This window comes from Myotis myotis, unplaced genomic scaffold (genome assembly GCF_014108235.1).
Source record: "Myotis myotis isolate mMyoMyo1 unplaced genomic scaffold, mMyoMyo1.p scaffold_m19_p_18, whole genome shotgun sequence".
In the NCBI taxonomy this organism is placed as follows: domain Eukaryota; kingdom Metazoa; phylum Chordata; class Mammalia; order Chiroptera; family Vespertilionidae; genus Myotis; species Myotis myotis.
This window is the reverse complement of record NW_023416322.1, coordinates 22,324,281-22,336,090: the sequence shown is the minus strand read 5'-3', so window position 1 is coordinate 22,336,090 and position 11,810 is coordinate 22,324,281.

Genomic DNA, 11,810 nt, shown 5'->3' with positions numbered 1-11,810 from the left:
CAAGCCCACACATTATCTAAAGCAGCGGTTCTCAACCTGTGGATCGCGGCCCTTTTGGCGGTCGAACGACCCTTTCACAGGGGTCGCCTAAGACCATCCTGCATATCAGATATTTACATTACAATTCATAACAGTAGCAAAATTACAGTTTTGAAGTAGCAACGAAAATAATTTTATGGTTGGGTCACAACATGAGGAACTGTATTTAAAGGGCCAGAAGGTTGAGAACCACTGTTCTAAAATCTCTCTCAGTGGCAGTGGATTAGAATCTGGGCTGACAGGGTGTCATGAGCAGGATCCCTAGGCTTGTAGCACTGGCCCATGATAGGGCTGGAGGAGGAAACAGAAGCACAGCTGAGTGAAAGTTTATGGGGGCACCCAAATGGGCCAAGGGCCAGTGATGGAGACAGAGGCTGGTTGGACACAGCCTTCTCTCTTCACCTTCCCCAGCCCCAGGGCACCTGGACCACACACTGCCACCTTTCTAACCTCGCTGGCAGATGCTGCTGTCTCCTCCTGGGCTGGGGACTCATACATTTCAGCATTCAGCTCTGAAGAAGGCTTCAGCCCTGGTGGAGGGAGCAAACAGGAAGGCTCTCTTCATCCCCAATTTTCACCTTTAGAATAGGTTTCATTGCAGGGATGCAATGAGTTGGCTCCACTGGTGCTCTTGTGAAAATGAAGGAAAAGTGACTGGGGTTGGAGGTTCTAATCCACTGCTACTGAGAGGCTTTAGTTAGATGCTATGGCCACATTGGCATGCACAGAGATTACTAAACTCTTCATTAAGTGAACCGGGGCTTTGCCAAGAGCCTGGGCAGAGCTTTGGCAGGTTGTCTGGGACTGCATGACTCACACAGGATGAGTGTATTCAAAGGGTGAGAGTGATGGTTGGGGGAAGGGGTGCAGTCCTGAGAGCCCACGGAATGTCAACTATTCCATCCTAGAGAGGCCTGTTTCAGCACAACAGACATGCACCCAGTGACGATGCTCAATCTAACTTACCAGATGGCATTGTAAAGTCACAGCTTCCGTTTCTCTTATCCTGACAAGGGTTTAGAAGGGTAGGAATGAAACAATTCTTCCAAGAGAAAAAGTATCTGTTCCAACACAAGAGTGCGGAGGCTTGCACGTGTGTGTGTGCACATGTGTGTGTGTGCCTGAGTGAACGGGAGGCCAGGGCATGGATGGGACACAGTGTGACTCCTAATACTCTCCTCTCATGTCCTTGCAACCTCTAATGCTGAAAAATGAGCATTGTGGGTCACAGAACGGGCACAGAGCACAGTCACAACATACATCAGGGAAAAGCAAATTAAGTGTACAAGTACTTAACTCAAAATCAGTCTTCACAGCCTAGAATACCAAGAGCATCATCTTAATCAGAGGCATCAAGAAAGGCAAGCAGCCAGGGCAGAGACACTGTCCTACATGGGAGCTCTGTTCTCAAGGATATGGTACCTTCCAATAGTAAGCCAACCTATGCTTTTTTAAATTATCAGTTGTTCTGCCAAGCAGTCCAGGGGAGCTGGTCAAGATCACCGTGGATACTAGAGCAAGAAGTGAACTGAGACTGGGGAGACCGAAAAATTGATTAACTGTGTAGCACAGTGCACAGCTAGAGGTTCAGAATGCAGAACTGGCTTAGTCCAGGCAATGACTGGCCATTACCAGGGCAGGTTCCGAGCCTCAGTTCCCTCACCTATAATATTAAGTTAGCATTATCTACATCACAGGAGTTTTTTCCCAAATAAATAAGAGATGAAGTATGCATAAACATGTACACCTGACACGGAAAAATAATGCTAGTATTTGAGACTTTCCAAATATTAATAATAGCCACCACTTATTCATTAGTTACTTGATCCTATGAATGCTCCATTTTATACATGAGGAAAATGAATCTCAATAGATTAAGAATCTTGTCGAAAGTCACACATAATAAATAGAATGGCTAAGATTTCTACTCAGGCTATTGACGTAGAAGCCCACCTGTTCACCTCTCTACCACTCTGCCTGCCTTCCAATGCCATGATGGGCCACAGTCACAAAAGCAGGCACTTCCCCACTCACTCTTCAAGCTCAGGTTTTCTCAGATGTGGGACTCTGCAGAAATGTAGGTAGAGCACATTTAACATATTCATATCACAATGTTGTGGAGGCTGCATCTTTGTTGAATTCAGCTCACTTAAGCCTAGATTTCAAAATTTTTGCCTGCCCCAACTTGTTCCTTAACCTACAATTTTAGGCCCTGTATGCACCTCTAGGAAGAGCAGGTTCTTAATTCTTTTCTTGGCTATCTGGGACCTCCTGCGACTTCTTCCATGGCCATATCAGTGGCCTCTTAACTCTTTCTGAGACTTATCCTTGCCCATTAGGGTAGCTAACATCCTATTTCTTTCAACACTGGATAAACACATTCTGGGCCCTGCATTCTATGGCCCAGAAAAATCATTAGAGCCTGAGTTGGTCTCAGTACAAGAAATCATATTCCTTCTTCTTGAAAACTCATGGGGATTGGTGGACAAGGTTTCCACAAAGCACCAAGCTTGAGCCACTGTGAGGAAAGCAGATCCCCACATTGGTCAGAGCAGGAGGAGGATGTAGCCAAATTTTGGCATCATTAAACTGGTCAACCAGCTGCAAGACATTACCAGCTGCTGTGTTAATCATTAATGAGGCAGACAGTGCCTGTTGCCTGTGTAGTGAACCAAACATTATGACTTGGGTTTTCATTTCATTTAAAATTAACTCACTGAATGAAGAATTGGCCTCCAGCTTGTGAGAGACAGAGCTGTTGGCACAGAGTGAGGACTGGCAGGCCAGAAGCACAAAAGGAACATAAAGTCCCTCACTGATACCATCCGACTATTTGTATGCAGGCCATGTCTTTTAATTCAATTCGATCTCAGCTCCTCAAAGCTGCAGCTCAAAATATTTCTGTGTTCCCAAGCAGAGCCTCCACGTGTCACAGCTCCTGTGTGCTGGACATGGGCCAATGCCTCTTCAAGTTACTTTTATTATTTCTTAAAATATAGGCAAAGTGGCAATGCAGCCCTATTGTATTTCTGGATTGTATTTTCTTATTCAAGAAAAGCAAATGTAATTTTAAAATCTTTTTATTGTGCACACAAATATAAAGAGAATAATATAATGAACCCTGATGAACCCACACAATTCTCCTTCAATAATCATCAACATTTTACCAATCTGGTTTAATCTATCTCCCCAAATTTATTATTTTTGTTTTTTCCTGGAATATTTTAAAGCAAAACCAAGACACCATGCCATTATACTCAAAAATTACTTAGTATGCCCTGACCTGGTGGCTCAGTTGGTTAGAGTGTCATCCTGAACACCAAAAAATCTTATGAATTTTATTCCAGGTCAGGGCACACAGCTAGGGTGTGGGTTTGATCCCTAGTTGGGGTGCATACAGATGCAACCCATTGATGTTTCTCTCTCACATAGATGTTTCTCTCTCTCTCTCTCCCACCCCTCTTTTCCTCTCTCTGAAGTCAATAAAAGCATGTCCTCTGATGAGGCTTAAAAATATATATACATTTAGTATGAATTTCTAACTTATATAATTACCTATTTATCTGTGCTTATATAACCACAATGCCATTATTAGACCTAAAAAAATTCGTATTATTCCCATCAAAAAATGAGAAAATATTCAAATTTCCCTGATAGTCTCAAAGAGGTCCGTTTACACTTGGTTGCTCCCTTTGAGATCTTAGCAAGGTTCACAGATTGCATTTGGTTGTTAGCTTTATTTTGTAGCACTTCTCCCATCCTTTCCTCACTCTTATCCTTTTCCCAAGAACAGTAACACTGGATCATTTCTTCTCTAAAATGTCCTATATTCTGAATTTGGCTGATTGCTTTGTAGAGTTACTAAACATGTTTTTCTATTTTTCCTATTTCCTGTAAACTGGAGGTTAAAGCTAACATTTTTATTAGATTCAAGTTCAGTTTTGTGGGGTTTTTTTTAAGAAAGTCATTCATAAATGCTGCTGTTCACTTCTTACTGCATCATAAGGCACATGATGTTTGGGGTCCCATTTTTAGTGATGTTAAGATTGATCAGTGGGATCAGAGGATCCCTCCATTACAACATTCTTCATTAATGATCCATTGTTTTATTGGGGTTGTAAACGGGAATTTTTCATTTCCATGATTACCCCAGCATCTATTAACTGGCATTCTGTAAAGAAGAACCTCTCTTAATCAGCCATTGATTTTCCTAAACAAAATTCCTTCAGGAAAAGCAGGATAACTGCTTTATTCTTTCTCCATTAGTTGCCAATCTTCAGGTTGAATTGTGCCCTAGAAAGATGCAATGGTGACCTCTTTTTTAGTATCAGTTTAAAGTTGTGAGTTTTTATATGTTTGATGTGTCTTGAATAAATGTAGTTATTAATCTTTTCAATCATCAACCTTTCCCAATGTAAGCCAGTTGGCTACACTGTACTTATGATATGACCATTAGATTTTTTTTATCATGGTAAAATATATATAACATAAAACTTGTCATTTTAACCATTTTAACGATGGCACTAATTACATTTGCAATATTGTGTAACCATCACCGCTATTCTAAAACTTTTTATTTACCCCAAACAGAAACTCTGTACTCAATAAACAATAATTCCCTATTCCCACCCCTAGCCTCTAATATAACTACTAATCTACTATATGTCTCTATGAATTTGTCCATTACAGATATTTCGTATCAGTGGAATTACACAATATTTGTGTTTGGTTTAATTCACTTACTGATATTTTCAAGATTCATCTATGTTGTATAGCAGGCATCAACTATATTCACTACTTTTTATAGCTGCATAACATATAATTGTATATATAGACTACATTTTGTTTATCCATTCATCTGTCAATGGGCACTTGAGTTGTTTCCACACCATTTGTCTATTGTGAATAATGAGCCAATGAGCATCAGTATACATGTCTTGGAGTCCTTGTTTTCTATTCTTTTGGATATATACCTAAGAGTGGAATTTCTGGGTCGTATGGTAATGTTATGTTTAACTTTTTGAGGAACTGCCAAATTGTTTTTTATAGCAGTTGAACTATTTTACATTCCCATCAGCAATGTACAGAGTTTCGATTTCTCTGTATTCTTACCAACATGACCCATTAGTCTTTGATAGCTGGCCAGTTTTTTGCCACAATATGATGCTAAAAAATCATCTTGTACATTTATTGCTCTAAACATGGAATCATCCATCTCTCTAAGAAGTCCTGGTTTCTTTGAGTTGAGAATAGTACTTATAGGATAGACTGGGTACTAGGGGTGCTCATAAATGTTGGGTTATTGTTGTTTCTGTGTCATTTCAGTCAACAGAGATATTTACTCTAATGGTGCACTTTTAATGCCCAGATTTCCCACTGGCAAGGTTCTTTAAGTAAGAATACTCCAGGGCAAAGACCAAATCTAGGACACTGACAGTACAACATGGCCTAAAGGTAAAGCTCAAGTTAATGGTATAGCTTCAGGACCTGTTATTTTGTTGTTGTTAAGCCTTACCTGAGGATATTTTTCCATTGTATTTTAGAAAAAAAGATATATATATATATTTGATTTCAGAAAGGAAGAGAGAGAGAGAGAAAGAGAGAAACATCAATGATGTGAGAGAATAATTGATTGGCTGCCTCCTGCATGCCCTACACTGGGCATCAAGCCCAAAATCTGGGCATATACTCTGACCAGGAATCGAACTGTGATCTCCTGGTTCATAGGCTGATGCTCAACCCACTGAACCATGACAGCTGAGCTCCATTGATTTTTAGAGATATTGGAAGGGAAGGGGAGAGGCAGAGAGAGAGAAACATCGATGTGAGAGAGAGACATCAATTGGTTACCTCCTGCATGCACCCTGACCAGGCCAGGGATCCTGCCTGTAACCGAGGTATGTGCCCTTGACTGGAATCAAACCTGGAACCCTTTAGTCCACGAGCCAACACTCTACCCACTGAGCCAAATCAGCTAGGGCTAAAGAAAGAAGAAAGAAGAAGCAGCAGAAGGAGGATAATGTTCTAAGATCTCTCAGGCATTGTATCAAAGCACCCCGACTTGTAGCTCACAGTAGAAAATGGCCTATCTCAAAGTGATTTGTAGATGTGGCTTTGTATAATGGAATAAATTCCCAGTAAGATTCATAGAAAACTTATAAAGGTTTTTAAAGATAATGTTACTTAGAAAAGCACCACAAATTTGGACTAAAAGAGTACACATAAAACTTCTATGGACATGAAGAAGTCTAAGTAAGAATGCTATGCAACTGAAAATTCAGACCATTTCCTGAGAAGAAAAGGGTATCTTAGAGAGCATAGTCCAGATCCCAAAGGACACGGCCAAAGCTGAAAAACAACCTCAAGGAGCAGACTGGGTCTTTATCATGGAATGTCCCATGAGCCTAGAGGAGGTGGTTTGGTGGACACATGCCAACTGGATTTTAGAACTGCTATGGACCACTGACTGCTATATGGTTTCCATTTCCATCTTTTTAAATATAGTGTTTATTGTAATCAATCTATCATTGTCTCATTATTTTGTGGTGGGTATGAGTGGAAGGGGGTAAGATAACTATTTCTTCAGAATGAGAAGAGATGCATTTGGGCAACCTCATTCATATCTGGACATGACAAAGATCATGAGATGCTGGAGTTAAGCCTGATGTCACAATTGCAAGATATTTTGGTGACTTTGAAGAGGGGGTATAGTAGTTTTCAGATGGGGGGATGTAAATTGTTGGGGCCAGAGGGAACAGTGAGGTAGATAGTTGCTAAAAAATGATCCGATAAATTCTTCCTCTTCTATACACACATGCTATTCCACATACTAAGTGGCAAAATCTAAGCTGGACTTGTAACTTGCTTTGAACAAGAACATGTATCAGAAATTATGTTCTAGGTCTCATGGGCCCAGATTTTAAGGGTACTTGCAGTGTCTGCTTTTTACCACTGGGAAACCAGTCACCACATATTAAAAACCAATTACCCCGAGACCATCCTTCTGTAAGAAGCCAAGGTTAGCACCTTTGAGGGGCCCTATAGAACAAGAGAAAAAAAGACTAAGTGGTCTCCAGCTCTATAGGCAAACTACACTGGTGAAAGGGTTGCATTTTGTGCACCAACTACACAAGTAAAGTAGTCATATTAGACATTCCAGGCTCACCATGCCCATCTGGAGCAGAACTGCCCAACAGAATCCAGCCCAGAGAGCTTCATCTCCCTCGTTCTTCAAACTGATTTTCTTTCAGTCTGTCCTCAAAAGAGTCATGCTCTCTAGCCTCTGAACACAATATTCCATTTATCAGGAACACTTGCTTCCTTTTCCCTCCTTTTGCCTATCTCTTAGATTATATATTATTTTTTCAGGAAACCTTCCCTGACCCTTACCCCTCCAGTTAAGTGCTTCCCCAGCATATATCATTATCTACATATATAAAAGACTAATATGCTGTGTCCCTCTGACTGTCCGACCAGTTGCTATGACACGCACTGACCATCAGGGGGCAGATGCTCAATGCAGGAGCTGCCATGATGCGCACTGGCCATTTACAAAGAAACAGCACCTCAGACCTGGCACCAACAAAGCAACACTCGCCTTCCCCCAAGTGGGACACAGACCCCGCCACCATCCCAGAGTGACACCCCACCAAATTGAAGCCAATGCTGCCAAGACCCAATGGTGCAAAATGCGGCCCACTGCCCAGCCCAGCCTGGAAATGGTCACTGTGGGCACCAGGTAATGACATCACGTCGCAATGCTCGGCTTCCTCTCACTAGCAACCACCCTCCTTGCAGTTTCTTCAGCCCAGGAACACGATTTGCTTTATAGCCAGGTGCAAACATTTTACACTTTAACCAAATATCTGTAAAGCATTTTCCCATGCCTCATCTCATTTGATCCTCACACAAGTCCTGGAGTAGGTAGATAGGAGAGTCGGTAGAATCCTATTTTCTTTTCATTAGCTGGAAAACAGAGATTTAGAAAGTTTACAAACTTGACCCAACTGAAAAGAAGAAATGGTGGACCTTGAAAATGACTTCAGGTTTTCTCACTGTGCATAAGAGTCAAACACTGCTGCAGTAAATATTTTACCCTTTGTTCTCCCTGCATGACCTACAATAATAATCTGCTTCATGTTGATATTTAGTGCTGTGTTGCTGACAATTACCTGAAAGAGAAGTTGGGGTGCTTCACTGGGCTGGAAAAAGTTTAGCTCAGTGGTTCTCAACCTTCTGGCCCTTTAAATACAGTTCTTCATGTTGTGATCCAACCATAAAATTATTTTCATTGCTACTTCACAACTGTAATGTTGCTACTGTTATGAATCGTAATGTAAATATCTGATATGCAGGATGGTCTTAGGCGACCCCTGTGAAAGGGTTGGTCGACCACCAAAGGGGTTGTGAGCCATAGGTTGGGAACCGCTGGCTTAGCTAAATCAGAAAGCAGGTCTAATTAAGCAAGTTTACTCTATCTGTATATATAAAAGCCTACGCAACCAGAATGCTGGAACGACCGGAACGCCGGAACGACCAGTCACTATGATGTGCAGTGACCACCAGGGGGCAGACACACAACGCAGGAGCTGCCCCCTGGTAGTCAGTGTGCTCCCACAGCCAACCTCCTATGCCACCAACCTCCCCTGATCCCTCCCCACAGACAGGCAACCTCCCACAGTCCCTCCCCCCATCCAGCAGGCCCCAGCCAGCAGGCCCTGGCCAGCAGCTGGCAACTGGCAGGAAGGAAGGCCCTGGCCAGCAGCCAAAAGGAAGGCCCTGGCCCGCAGCCAGAAGGTCCCAATTGGCCCTGATCACCAACCAGGCCTAGGTTCCCCACCTGTGCATGAATTTCATGCACCGGGCCTCTAGTATGTGTGTGTGTGTGTGTGTGTTTGTGTGTGTGTGTGTGTGTGTGTATAAAAGGCTAAGTTGACTCGCACATGTGCGATACATATAAAGTTCTCACTGGTGCCAATTGCACGTGTGTGATTCGATCTGTCATTGTCTATCGTGAATTTGGTTCAAACTCCTATTATAGAGAAAGGGCGAACAGCAAGATTAAAATATTTCTTCTAATTAACTTCCTTTCAATATGCATGAATCCATGCACTGGGCCACTAGTATATCATAATTGTGTACTTACATGTGTGCATCTCCCACTGGACTATAAGTTCTCTGAAAGCGGGAACTACACAGGTTTTGGAATGACAGCATATAACAGCATTTGTAAATAGTGGGCATTTGTTAAAAAATGAATAAGTGACTGAATAAATAATTCACTCTTAATAGTGCTATTTCTTCATTTAGGAAAGATTTAGCAAAAACCTATTAGATGCATAGCATATTGCTAAATGCTCCTGGGCCAACAATGGCTATCTATCATCTATAACATACAACTCCCAGACTCGAGAACTTACATCTAGCTGGCAAAAATAGAGAAACACATAGGAGAAGCCAAACATTCAAACATTCAATAAAAATAACACGGTGACATGAAAAGAATAACTCCAATCAGAAATGATAAGATCAACTATTTTAACAGTTCCAGTGTTGCTGAGGAGACAAAGGGCATAAATCTGAGAATGAGCCTTTATGTTCGGCAGGTAGGAGGTTAACAGTGAATTGTGAGACAGGAACTTCAGAGTTTGGTAACAATAGAAGCCAGATTGCAGGACATTTGGAGTGAAATTTTAGTGAGGAAGCCCAGTCCATGGGTGCATCCCACACAGTCCAGAAGTTTGGCAAGAAGAGAACACAGGACCATTCTTTTGGAGGCAATAGATCAAGCTGGTTTAAAGGCAGATGGGAATGATCCCTCAGAGAGGAAGAGAGATTGAAAATACCCAGGAAAATGTAGAACACCTGACAGAACATCATTCTGAAAGAGGAGACAGGCACCAGTACTATCTATTGCAGCCAACAATGATCCTAGCTCCAAAGGGGACTCCTCCTCCTCCAAAATAGGAGCTAAATGATGGAAGACTTTGAGGGAGTAGATAGAGGGAAAAAACTACCTGATGGTTTTCAGAGTCTCAGAAAAGCAAAAAGCAAGACCATTTGGTGAGAGGGCAAGAAGACTGCTAATGTGGGAAACTTGAGAGTGAAAAAAGGCTTAGAAGAACTTGTATGTGTTAAGTGTCCTCTTTTGGAACATGGTCTAAGTCCGATGTCCTGGTTGTATTCAGCAAAACAGGGCAGATACATGAGGGACATGTGACACAGAACCTTTCACTGTGATGGGGCTGGTTTCTTCCAAGTAGGTTAATGAAGAACATTTACAGGGAAAGTAAAGGCATATTCAAGTGCACCCGATGGTAGAGTAGTAGAGAAGGGAAGAAAAATGACGCCCAGGAAGTGTTGCATCAGACCCCAAGGTACGTGAGAAAAATAGCCAGAGGCTAATCACAAAGGTGAAGGCTAAACTGAGCAGTGAAGATTGGACTAGGAGCTCAGAAGCAAAGACAGAAACAGACCTGGGTATTGGAGTTCCAACTAATGCTGCTCAGTGAACTCTGCTATTTCACAACATCCAAGGCTGTTTGGCTATATTCTTATCAAGCTGCTCACGATTGTAGCCCCGTTCTCCCTAGAGCATTTTAAAGATGTGCTTAGCCTTTGGCATCAACAAACAAGCAGGTGGCACCAGAGAAATGTGTCACAGTCAGCAGGGCTCAAGGTCAATATCAGACTCTAGCATAAGACAAGTTTACAATCATGGAAAAGATTAAAGCTCTAAGGCAGTGGTTCTCAACCTTCTGGCCCTTTAAATACAGTTCCTCATGTTGTGACCCAACCATAAAATTATTTTCGTTGCTACTTCATAAACTGTAATGTTGCTACTGTTATGAATCGTAATGTAAATATCTGATATGCAGGATGGTCTTAGGCGACCCCTGTGAAAGGGTGACCCACAGGTTGAGAACCGCTGCTCTAAGGTATTACCAAAGCAGGACTTCCACAAAGGGAAGGAGTCAAAAGCGTTACACTAGAATGGAGATTTAGTCTGAATATTAGCCCTTGAAGAAAAGGTAGAGTAGGCCACTTATTAGAATTTGAGACAGAGAGGTAACTGGGATTTAAGAATATCACAAATCTTGGACTTCTCTTCTAACTAGTCACAAAGGTCACACTGCATTCATTGCTCCTACCACCATGATTTCTGGAAACTTCAAAATGATTGAAGCAGTAATAAGATCTAGGCTCAGGCCAGGGTCCAGATGGACTTGGATGCAGAATCTTAGGAGAGCTGTTTGGCCGGAGTAAAGCAACATATGACTCATGAACTAGACTTAGACCCTCAAAGCCAGGGGAAGTAAAAACAGTCATCACAAGAGCATGCAGAAGTAAAGACTAGTGGCCAGAAGCAGGTTGACACTCAGGCATTCCTAAGAGGAGTGTAGGCTATGGAAATAAAAGAAAGGAATACCAACAGGAAATTAAAAAACTAACTCAAAAAGATATATGCACCCCCATGGTCACAGCAGCATTATTAACCATAGCCAAGACATGGAAGCAGCCTAGTTGTCCACTGATGGATGAATGGATAAAGAAATTGTCCACTGATGGATACACATATAATTATTATTTAGCCATAATAAACAAGTAAGCCCTACCACGTGTGACATGGATAGACCTTGATGACATTATGCTAAGTGAAATAAGACAAATACAGGAAGACAAATACTATATGATCTCACTTATATCGGGAATCAACTGAGAGAGAGCGGGGAGAAAGATCAGACTTGTGGCTACCAGAGATGGACGGTGGA